Consider the following 13248-nt stretch of genomic DNA (forward strand, 5'->3'; position numbering starts at 1 on the left):
TAAAGTGATCAGTTCAGTTTCATACCTCGCAATTAACTTCTACTGGCTTCCCGACAGTATCAAGAAACTGAAGACTTCAGGTATCCTTTCCAAGAGGCTATGGAGAATAATGGAAGATTCATTTCGGATGGTCATCGTTGTACCAGGTGAAGTGGATAGTGCAGTTTTCAGTAAACTGCAGTCTGTGCTGAATAAGAATCCTGGATACTCGACTCTTGTTATTTTGCCTCGTTTATTTAATGGTTAAATTGTAGGACCTCTGAGAACATCATTCCTAGCACAGTCTCTATGTACAAATATGCACCGTTGACTTTTTGCGATGTTGAGCGATCTTCCTCTATTTATAAAAACATTATCAGACAGAAGACTGTGCATGGCAACAGAACATTTGGAAAAGTATATTATAGTTAATTGTGCATCCCGTTCCAGTGTGATGTAAATGCTCCTGACTTGTACTTCAGTACTTTGTAGCAGAGATGAACTGATTAATAGTTAACATAGGTATCTGACTAGCCTACCCGTGTACCTATATTTTCTAGGAAAAACAAAACAAAATTTTGGATTTTACATCTAATGACAATAATAAATAATATAAATGACCAATTTTGGTTACATACTTATGTATATATTTCTTAATTTAATATTATATAAAATCCGGGCTCCACTCTTCACTTTGCTCCAGGCTGCAAAAAGATTTACTTGATGGAACTAAGCAACTGAATCCCGAAGACTGTGAAGTTGGGTCAATTCGTATGTCGTAGAGCCGCTGGGCGCAAAAGAGTATTTGGAATTGTCGAAGAACCCTGTTTCTTAATTACCAAACAAACCAATCCTATCACTCTGTAATAGAATCCTACTGTATATAATATTCTTAATTGAGAGAGTATAGTTTGACATTTGTACATTTTACTTTGCTATCTGGCAGGTGATTTTCAGATATATGCAAATATATTCTATGCTCACATTTTTAGCAGTTTACACAAAAAAAATAAGAATCGGCTAGTTGGACAAAAGAAAACATCATTGCGAATTGAAAGGAAATTGTTAGAATTCAGAGCCATACGGCATTTTCAACTGGAATGAGAGTAGCGTCGAATGGCGAAATAGTTTTGAGTTTTCGCGACAAATGGTTCTGGTACACTGAATACTAGTTTATATGCATATGTAAGTAATACCAGTTGTCCCTCGCCGGGCACCTAAACGGCTCCACATACGAGCGACAGATCGCGACGGATCGCTTCGTAGATCGCACGTGTGTGGGCAAATCGCAGCGAATTATTAAGCGTGGTAGTGCAATTTCGTTTCGTTTCGCTTTGCCCATGAAGTAACTTTACGTTAGAACTTATGGTTACTGAGGGACAATTCTAAGAACTGAAATGCAGGCTCTAGTAGCCATTTATATTAAGAAGTAATACAAAATACACTCCCCGGTTTTGCAGTGATAAGCATTTCGAAGCTTGTGTTGTAGAACTAGACTTGGTAGCAAGTTCGTAGCAATTGTCACGATACACTGAGCTTCGTCTGATGACTTTGGGTTATTTATGAAATATTTACCTTATAAATGAAGTTTTTAACTTCTATACAGCATGAGTACAGGTACCGTAATATTATGTTGGGGCTCTAATTTAAATGTTCATGGCAAATCTATTATACAGCTATACTCAAGTCCCTTGTCGTTTCTTACAATCAAACTCACCCTCCTACATCTTATAAAAGGATTAAGGGAATCAGCACAGATGCTATTGACAACATTTCTCCAGACACATCGAGTCATATAATAAAATCATATATATCATTTCTCTAGTCAACATCCCTCTTTCTCAACATATACTAAATGTACAGGGATGAATGAGATGTCGTCGGAAATGTTTTTCCACCGGCTTTTGACAGTCAATACACATTTTCCAATAAAACTTACTGTTTGTGGAAAATTCTAACATAAAAGAGACTTTTAACTATCACAGCCAAAAAGGCATCATGGATGCCCAACCTCATACCGATATTTTACGAAGCTAAGTTATAACGAACAAGAGGCTCCCTTTCCATATTATCTTTCTACAAATACCACTTTATTTGTTTTAAAGTACTTATTAAATGTTTAATTTGGATATAGCATTGTCATAGATAATAACCGTGACCACTGAAGCAGTTCATTAACTTTGCCCGTCGTACAAGCTAACTTTACTAAACAAATATACTTTCCGAAACGACAGACATTTGTCATTGTCATCTCGAACAGTGATTCACCTATTGCTGCTACGGCCTAAAGTGATTACTGTAATAGAAAATCACTGTCGATGTAAAGTTATAGGTTATGTGGCCCTACTGACAGACCCTGATCTCTGTCCGTCGCACAAGCCGGGACAAACATTCCGAATGCAAAACACCTTTTTAGACGCACGGAAATGTATGTACAAGGATGTACCATAAGTTCATGATTATTATTTCGAATCGTTCGGTTATTTTTTAAGGAAGTTCTCTCTTCAGTCTTACAACTACCCGTATCAAAACGTCTACACTTCTTTGAAATACTGTCCTTATTTAAAACCATAAAAGTTTTAAAGTTTCACAACGGTTTCTTCGGTCTGTAGTGTAAGTATAAGACCAATAAATAAAAATGGAATTGAGGCCTAACAGAGGAAAAGGAACTATATTAGCACAGTAGGAAAATGTACACAACGTACTTGGCGTTAGTGAAAAATGTAATATATCCTGTACAGTAACCTACGGTTCCAAGACAATAGTTTCAAAACAAGTTAAATAAATTACAATTCCCGTTTTTTTGTTATATTTTTGCAAGTATTCGTGGGGGTCACAACGATCCGTCGCTCCCGTGTGTGGCCTTAACTTGAGTTTCTTCCTTCCTTTCCTCGCTTAGAGACAGCTTTCAAGAGACGTAGCTTAATTCCTTCGGGAATTCCGAATAGCCGCCTTCTGCACAAAGGTAAGGTAGCGGAGGGAGACAGGTTTCAGGAGCAACTACATCCTATCTGCTATATGCTACTGCCCGTGCCGGCTACCTAACCCTGAGGGACACCAAAGCAGGAAAAAGGATTACTTGCAAATGACCTGCGCGCTCGGCGCATTCCTTCTGTTTGCCAGGGACGGCCGGATACCAAGGGACATTAGGGAAATCCAGACGCTCCTAGCCAAACGCCTTAAGCACTTAGCAACACCCACAACCGTCCGAGTGGGTTAGTATGGTTCGCGTTCGGTAACTTGCAGCAGTCACGTTGGCAGCTCCCACGCAATTGCACTTTTATTGCAATTGCACTATTATTACTTTCTGAGGCCATACAACTGGGATGGCGCGGCCACAACGGCTGTACCAACCGATCCACATCACAAAGAAAGATAGAAAATATAAAAATAGTTTGATGATTTCAACCACAGGTTCGAGCTGCCTATAAATTTCGGAACTCATTTGTAATAGACTGAGACTGGTCGGATTATTAATAAATAACTCATAAAGCTAAATTAATCGTTTAGATTTATTTTCCCCAGCTAATTAGTATCACCGAAGGATTGCCTACATGGAAGACTATCAAACGGAGGAGGTAGAATAATTTTCACATTCTCCGTTTGGCACCGTCCCGCATTGCCGTTTAATGAAAAAAATTCGAACTTACGGGGTATCGGAGCAGACTTGCGATTGGATTCAAGACTTTCTTGCAGATAAACTCAACACGTCGCTCTTAACGGAATTAAATCGGCAGATGTAAAGGTAATATCCGGAGTACCACAGCGAAGTGTGATAGGAGGAGGACGAGATTAGTGTTTAACGTCCCGTCGACAACGAGGTCATTAGAGACGGAGCACAAGCTCGGATCAAGGAAGGAATTCCGCCGTGCCCTTTCAAAGGAACCATCCCGGCATCTGCCTGAAGCGTTTGAGGAAAATCACGGAAAACCTAAATCAGGATGGCCAGAGACAGGTTTGAACCGTCGTCCTCCCGAATGCGAGTCCAGTGTGCTAAGCACTGCGCCACCTTTCTCGGTGTGATAGGACCGTTGCTGTTTACAGTATATATAAATGATCTAGTAGAAAGCGTCAGATGCTCTTTAAGGCTATTCGCAGATGATTCAGTTGTCTGTACCAAGGTAGCAACGCCAGAAGATAGTAAGAATTTGCAGAACGACCTGCAGAGAATTGATGAATGGTGCAGGCTCTGGCAGTTGACCCGGAACGTAAATAAATGTAACATATTGTGCATATGTAGGAAAAGAAATCCGCTACTGTACAGCTACATTATTGATGACAAACAGCTGGAGACAGCATCTGCCGTAAAATATCTAGACGTAACTATCCAGAGCGATCTTAAGTGGAATGACCACGTAAAACAGATAATGGGAAAAGCAGACACCAGACTCAGATTCATCGGAAGAATCTCAAGGAAATGTAACTCATCAACGAAAGAAGTGGCTTATAAGGCACTTGTTCGCCCGATTCTTGAATATTGTTCATCTATCTGGGATCCCTATCTGGTAGGACTGATAGAGGAGATAGAGAAGATCCAACGAAGAGTTGCGCGTTTCCTCACGGGATCGTTTAGCTGGCGGGAGAGCGTTACGGAGATGATAAACTCCACTGGCAGACGTTGCAAGAGAGGCGTTGTGCATCACGGAGAGATTTACTATTGAAATTTCGGGACACCACTTTTCAGGAGGAGTCAGATAACATATTACTTCCCCCCCCCCCCCCCCCCATATACATTTCGCATATTGACCACGAGGAGAAAGTTCGAGAAATTACAGCCAATGCAGAGGCTTAACGACAACACTCTTCTCGCGCGTTATTCGCGACTGGAACAGGGTTGGAGGGTTCAGATAGTAGTACCGAAAGTACCCTCCTCCACACACCCTTAGGTGGCTTGATGAGTATTATGTAGATGTTGTTTAATGTAGAAAATGCTGAGAATAGCTAATTTCCTTTAGGTTCTTGATCATTACATTTAAATGTTAGCTGAAGTCACGCGGTGGCATAGGATTACTAGTTCTCCGTGGTATGGAGAATTCGCGCTCAAACAGGTGACCCAACCTGAGAGACCAAGATACCCGACCGCTCATCAGGACGAAGTTGCACCTATGATTCGTTCCCTCCCATTGTCACGTACCCATTTGTTAACTGCAGACGTACACTACGGTTCTGTGCAGTAGTTTACAAACACGACCGACAGCCATGCTGCGGGGTCTTTCGTTGATCTCAGATGTCTTCACATCGCGGCTAGCAGTATAGTGGAAGCTGACGCCATTTTGCGCTACGAGTGACGTCTCTTACTATCTTGTGAGCAGTCTTGTGTTAGGGCCGTCCGTGTGGGTTAGTATGGTTCGCGTTCGGAAACTTGAGCAGCAGTTACGATGGTTGCTACCGCTCTATTGTACTGTTAGTATCGCGACCACCTCACAAAATGTAACGTGGTAGAGTTTCTCGTTCGGACCCTGCCCTTGTTTTCGTAATACGGATCTCACTTTCTCGTTCAAACATTCTTCGCTCTCTATAGGGACTGGACGTATTATCCTTTACCATAAAGTGCTCTTTCATGTGATTTCCTGTATTATTTATTATCTTGCAGCAAGATGGCTTCGTGCCATATCTCTCAGGTTAGAGAGTACGTGTTAGAAAACTTATAACAGGGCTACTTCCCATTCGTCTGTTTTACTGCAGAATGTATACCTAATTTACCTCATTATAGCCTATCATGTTCTGTAACTCTCCCACTGTCCCACTGTTATTACATGACGTTTTCATTTAACTACGAAACACATGCCGACGCTTTTAGGATTCCGGTGTGGCGCTTAAGTATGGAACCGCGTGACCGCTACGGTCTCAGTTTCGAATCCTGCCTCGGGCATGGATGTGTGTGATGTCCTTAGGTTAGTTAGGTTTAAGTAGTTCTAAGTTCTATGGGACTGATGACCATAGATTTTAAGTCCCATAGTGCTCAGAGCCATTTGAACCTTTACGGTTCAGGGACAGCATATCAGCAGCTGAGTGGAACTTCGTATCTGACAGGGAAATGTGATAGTCAGCATAACATCAATACTGCCATAGCCACACTGGTGTACCCAAGGATCAGGCAAGCTACGGCGTATATGCTCTTTTCACTGAAAAAAAAATTCGATCACTCTTTTTTCCCAATATAACACAAACACCGCACATCGACAAAAAAGAAATAATTTCGAAACTAGGCCACACGTCATGAAAACGAACAGAGCGAGGTGGCGCAGTGGTTATAACAATGGACTCGCATTCGGGAGGACGACGGTTCAAATCCCCGTCCGCCCATACAGATTTAGGTTTTCCGTGATTTCTCTAAGTCGCTCCAGGCAAATGCCGGTGTGGCTCCTTTGAAAAATGCGGCCGATGTCCTTCGCAATCCTTGAAACATTTCGAGCTTGTGCCCCATCTCTAATGACCTCGATGTTGGCGGGACGTTAAATCTTGATCTTATTCCATAAATTTGTGCTGATAAAAGCTCTGCAGTATTTGATAGGGAAATATAGTCGGAGGATTTGTTTACAATCGCGGGTCAACCATTTGCTATAAAATGCTAGGGAGGCACACAATGGGACAGATTTTTCGAATGTGAAAGTGTAATGTAATGTTTTGATAGTGATTAGAGTGCCAATCCTATCATCCACCTGAAAAAAGATTTGTAACATACCTAATGCATGTACCAAACAAGCTGCAGCATTAGCGTTAAAACCAAAGAGATAGAGTACCAAAGAGACGCAACACCGCGACCAGAGTGAAGCTGACTGATCAACCCTATGCAATGTTTTGTGAAAGCAAAATAAAGGAGCGTGCTACATGGTACTGCGTAAGGAGAATATGAAACAACTTTGAACGGTTAGCGTTCAGCAGTTGTAGCTAGGAACAATATTATCATTGAGTATAGCGCACCACCGTTTACACGCATCGTCCCTCGACGGTGTCAATAGCTTTTATATAAATACTTTAGGTCCATATGGTCAGTAGCGAGCATTCACAAGTAGAACACACGAATATTTAGTTTAGGATCCAGGGACGAACGTTCTACAGAAACTTTACGTTAATTTCTATTGTACGTACCATTAATTTGAAGTTCGAAACAAAATTGTGTTGTACAGGGCAATGGAAACTTACGGTAAGATAATAAATTCACATATTTACGTAAAGTTAAGTTATTGTGCTGTCGTATAAGATAAATGTACAAAACCAGTAACAGACAATATTTTTAAACAGCACTTGCCTGAAATAAAAAATATCCTTAGTTCTATTGCTTCAGTGCTTGCAGTTGTACACGTGATAAGTATGATTTCGAGAAGAAGTTCGGCAACTGCTTATCTCTCACATTTTTACACGTATTCTCTAGCTTGGAAATCAGTCGCAGAATGCCTCCACAAAACATAATATCAGGGAGCATTAAATGACGTGCCACGGCCCCTCTATGTGTAGTCTATCTCTTTGCTTAGAACTGTCTACAGAAGGGCTCACACTTCACTGTCTCAAGTCGCGCAAAACTCCTCATTCAGAAGTTTCCGTAAGTCTGAACACAGGTAAGTCACACGCAGTCGAACCTTGCGACAACTGCTACTTTTCTTTAATGAACAAAATTATCTAGGTCAGATTTTTATTTAATACTAGCTTAGCACCCACTGCTACGCTCGCGTAGCGTATATAGTATTTGTAGTCGGAACTATTTGTTAATCCTGCCTTTCGAGTCCTTGTGGTGATATTCCCATAGAAACCTCCATCTCCTAACACATATTTCTTTAGTTCTAACCGAGATAAAGAAATATTTTCATAAAATTATTTCAACTCCTTAGGTTCAAATGGTTCACAAATGGCTCTGAGCATTATGGGACTTAACATCTGAGGTCATCAGTCCCCTAGAACTTAGAAGTACTTAAACCTAACTAACCTAAGTACATCACACACATCCATGCCCGAGGCAGGATTCGAACCTGCGACCATAGCGGTCGCGCGGTTCCAGACTGAAGGCCTAGAACCGCTCGTCCACATCGGCCGGCTTCACCCCATTAGGGGTTGAATTTCCAGAAACACCGAAGCTCGTATTTTTCTATACGAGTCAAATACCAGTTTTCATAGATGTTGTTGTTGTTGTTGTTGTTGTTGTGGTCTTCAGTCCTGAGACTGGTTTGATGCAGCTCTCCATGCTACTCTATCCTGTGCCAGCTTCTTCATCTCCCAGTATCTACTGCAACCTACATCCTTCTGAATCTGCTTAGTGTATTAATCTCTTGGTCTCACTCTACGATTTTTACCCTCCACACTGCCCTCCAATGCTAAATTTGTGATCCCTTGATGCCTCAAAACATGTCCTACCAACCGATCCCTTCTTCTAGTCAAGTTGTGCCACAAACTTCTCTTCTCCCCAATCCTATTCAATACCTCCTCATTAGTTACGTGATCTACCCACCTTATCTTCAGCATTCTTCTGTAGCACCACATTTCGAAAGCTTCTATTCTCTTCTTGTCCAAACTAGTTTTCGTCCATGTTTCACTTCCATACATGACTACACTCCATACAAATACTTTCAGAAACGACTTCCTGACACTTAAATCTATACTCGATGTTAACAAATTCTTCTTCTTGAGAAACGCTTTCCTTGTCATTGCCAGTCTACATTTTATATCCTCTCTACTTCGACCATCATCGGTTATTTTACTCCCCAAATAGCAAAACTCCTTTACTACTTTAAATGTCTCATTTCCTAATCTAATTCCCTCAGCATCACCCGACTTAATTTGACTACATTCCATTATCCTCGTTTTGCTTTTGTTGATGTTCATCTTATATCCTCCTTTCAAGACACTGTCTATTCCGTTCAACTGCTCTTCCAAGTCCTTTGCTGTCTCTGACAGAATTACAATGTCATCGGCGAACTTCAAAGTTTTTACTTCTTCTCCATGAATTTTAATACCTACTCCGAATTTTTCTTTTGTTTCCTTTACTGCTTGCTCAATATACAGATTGAATAACATCGGGGAGAGGCTACAACCCTGTCTTACTCCTTTCCCAACCACTGCTTCCCTTTCATGCCCCTTCGATTCTTATAACTGGCATCTGGTTTCTGTACAAACTGTAAATAGCCTTTCGCTCCCTGTATTTTACCCCTGCCACCTTCAGAATTTGAAAGAGAGTATTCCAGTTAACATTGTCAAAAGCTTTCTCTAAGTCTGCAAATGCTAGAAACGTAGGTTTGTCTTTTCTTAATCTTTCTTCTAAGATAAGTCGTAAGGTCAGTATTGCCTCACGTGTTCCAACATTTCTACGGAATCCAAACTGATCTTCCCCGAGGTCGGCTTCTACCAGTTTTTCCATTCGTCTGTAAAGAATTCGCGTTAGTATTTTGCAGCTGTGACTTATTAAACTGATAGTTCGGTAATTTTCACATCTGTCAACACCTGCTTTCTTTGAGATTGGAATTATTATATTCTTCTTGAAGTCTGAGGGTATTTCGCCTGTCTCATACATCGTGCTCACCAGATGGTAGAGTTTTGTCATGACTGGCTCTCCCGAGGCCATCAGTAGTTCAAATGGAATGTTGTCTACTCCCGGGGCCTTGTTTCGACTCAGGTCTTTCAGTGCTCTGTCAAACTCTTCACGCAGTATCTTATCTCCCATTTCGTCTTCATCTACATCCTCTTCCATTTCCATAATATTGTCCTCAAGTACATCGCCCTTGTATAAACCCTCTATATACTCCTTCCACCTTTCTGCCTTCCCTTCTTTGCTTAGAACTGGGTTGCCATCTGAGCTCTTGATATTCATACAAGTGGTTCTCTTCTCTCCAAAGGTCTCTTTAATTTTCCTGTAGGCAGTATCTATCTTACCCCTAGTGAGACAAGCCTCTACATCCTTACATTTGTCCTCTAGCCATCCCTGCTTAGCCATTTTGCACTTCCTGTCGATATCATTTTTGAGACGTCTGTATTCCTTTTTGCCTGCTTCATTTACTGCATTTTTGTATTTTCTCCTTTCATCAATTAAATTCAATATTTCTTCTGTTACCCAAGGATTTCTATTAGCCCTCGTCTTTTTACCTACTTGATCCTCTGCTGCCTTCACTACTTCATCCCTCAGAGCTACCCATTCTTCTTCTACTATATTTCTTTCCCCCATTCCTGTCAATTGTTCCCTTATGCTCTCCCTGAAACTCTCTACAACCTCAGGTTCTTTCAGTTTATCCAGGTCCCATCTCCTTAAATTCCCACCTTTTTGCAGTTTCTTCAGTTTCAATCTGCAGTTCATAACCAATAGATTGTGGTCAGACTCCACATCTGCCCCAGGAAATGTCTTACAATTTAAAACCTGGTTCCTAAATCTCTGTCTTACCATTATATAATCTATCTGATACCTACTAGTATCTCCAGGATTCTTCCAGGTATACAACCTTCTTTTATGATTCTTGAACCAAGTGTTGGCTATGATTAAGTTATGCTCTGTGCAAAATTCTACAAGGCGGCTTCCTCTTTCATTCCTTCCCCCCAATCCATATTCACCTACTATGTTTCCTTCTCTCCCTTTTCCTACTGACGAATTCCAGTCACCCATGACTATTAAATTTTCGTCTCCTTTCACTATCTGAATAATTTCTTTTATCTCGTCATACATTTCATCTATTTCTTCATCATCTGCAGAGGTAGTTGTCATATAAACTTGTACTACTGTAGTAGGCATGGGCTTTGTGTCTATCTTGGCCACAATAATGCGTTCACTATGCTGTTTGTAGTAGCTAACCCGCACTCCTATTTTTTTATTCATTATTAAACCTACTCCTGCATTACCCCTATTTGATTTTGTATTTATAACCCTGTAATCACCTGACCAAAAGTCTTGTTCCTCCTGCCACCGAACTTCACTAATTCCCACTATATCTAACTTTAACCTATCCATTTCCCTTTTTAAATTTTCTAACCTACCTGCCCGATTAAGGGATCTCACATTCCACGCTCCGATCCGTAGAACGCCAGTTTTCTTTCTCCTGATAACGACGTCCTCCTGAGTAGTCCCCGCCCGGAGATCCGAATGGGGGACTATTTTACCTCCTTTTCATAGATATAGAGAACAACTAAAGCATTTTTAAAGCTTTTCATAGATATAGCTTTAAAAATGCTTTAGTTGTTCTCTAACAATGATTCATTTTCAGAAAAACTTTCAACCACTATTTCACTCCGTTACAGATTGAATTTCCAAAAATTCCGAAACGCGTACTTTTTTATACCTGATCGAGAAACCAAATATCAATTTTCGTAGTTATAGCTTTAAAAATGCTAGAATAACGACATGTTGAAGAGAAACTTGTATCCACTATTTCAGAGTCTTAGGAGCGCAATTTCGAAAAATCCCTTCTTAAACTATGCCCTCTCCAAATTTCAAATTTCTATCGTTAGCAGTTTAGGCTGAGCGGTGATGAGTCCGTCAGCTAGGACATTTCCTCTTATTTACAGAGACTACTGTTTCCGGCCGAGTTTACTGCAGCAATAAAACAAGATCACAGCGCCCTCCTGCGACACAGTGTCGCCTTTCTGGTGCTTTTCTGTCGCACTTGTTTCTTTTCTCTTCCTGTAAAATATTCTCCCACCAGTATCTTTCAGCAGTATATTTTAAACAATATTCGGTTGCCCTCCAGTAACAAATCGTGAAACTAATTTCATCTGACCTTCGAAAGTGACTAAAACTTTATGTACACGTATCTGCATACTTTGAAAACCACTGTGGAATTTATGGCAGAGAGTACTTATTGAACCAGACGATAGGGTTACTTCCTGTTGCAATCGGATATCGCTTTATCATACAGGGGCATGAAGATGGTGCATTGTAGTACCGAAATCATTAACAAATGAAGCAAGACCTTTCTATACAGCTGGAGAGTTCATTCATACTCCAAATAACAGAGTAACAGCTTTGTAATTTTTTTTTAAATTACTGCTACCACTCAAGACATGTTTCGAGAGAATACATCTTCAGGCTAAATGGCATTACAAAAACAATTTCACAATAAGATCATACAGATATTACACAGTCTTTTCATAAGTGCTGTGGTTATCCTGTGGAAGAAGAGAAAACCTAGTAAGAGCCGATGTTACTTTGTAAGCTGGACTGATGTTTGCACGAGAATATTTTGTAACGGTCACTCACTTTGTTCTTCTGGCGTGGCAGTCTCGTTGTGATGCGCTGAGGTGTTTCCATTTCCGTGGCTCTCTTGGCTTTCTTGATCACCTCAAATTTTCACAAACGTAACAGTAACTTGGAAACACAATCACAAAAACAAATCTGTTGTGCAGTGGACAAGATGGCGGTCAAAATACAGCCGGTTTCGATTTTACTACCGCTCTGTCGATCTGGGTGGTGTCAGATGTTTACACGTCTTCTGCACGTCTTGTTATCGTATTCCAGATGTAGGTTGACGAAATACATTACAAATAGAACACCTGTTATAATATTATTGTGCAAATGATGATATAAACTAATTTATTTTACATATCTCTAAGCTATTGCTGGGGCTAGAGTCAAACTACTTTTATTCTAAGTCTACTGTAGTGAAATTGGAAGAGAAATGCGAATTTTTTAAGTCTGTCATTTCATTCAGGTTCTCGGTATTCCTCAAGTGGGCATGGATGAATATTTCCAAGAGTAACAGCTGATATCGCCCAAATTGTTTAAGCTATTCACAGCCGCCGGCTGGGGTGACCGAGCGGTTCTAGGCGCTACTGTCTGGAACTGCGCAACCGCTGCGGTCGCAGGTTCGAATCCTGCCTCGGGCATGGATGTGTGTAATGTCCTTAGGTTAGTTAGGTTTAAGTAGTTCTAAGTATAGGGGACTGATGAACTCAGAAGTTAAGTCCCGTAGTGCTCAGAACCATTTGAACCATGTTCACAGCCACGCACGCTCGCTAGAGCCTGGGTGCAAACTACCAGTGACCAAAACGGATCTCCGCTCTAACAAATCTTTGAGTGGACTGACGGTTTTCATTTCTTTTGTCGTTGCAATAACGAATGTTCGCCTCTACAGGTGTCGAATTAAATCTCAAAGTCTATCGCATTCTTCATACAACGTTGCAAATCGATATTCAGGAATTTCCATTTCAATACATCTTTAATCAGGCAACAGATTGTTCTGATTAGTCAAGCGACAGCTTCTGAGTTTTCATAAATTCACAGGTAGTCTACAGATGAGATCTTTGTCAGATATATGCGATGTCTACTATTTTACCCTCCAGCATTCTTTCAGAACGATC

The sequence above is a fragment of the Schistocerca cancellata genome, chromosome 5 (genome assembly GCF_023864275.1).
Source record: "Schistocerca cancellata isolate TAMUIC-IGC-003103 chromosome 5, iqSchCanc2.1, whole genome shotgun sequence".
NCBI classification, from domain to species: Eukaryota; Metazoa; Arthropoda; class Insecta; order Orthoptera; family Acrididae; genus Schistocerca; species Schistocerca cancellata.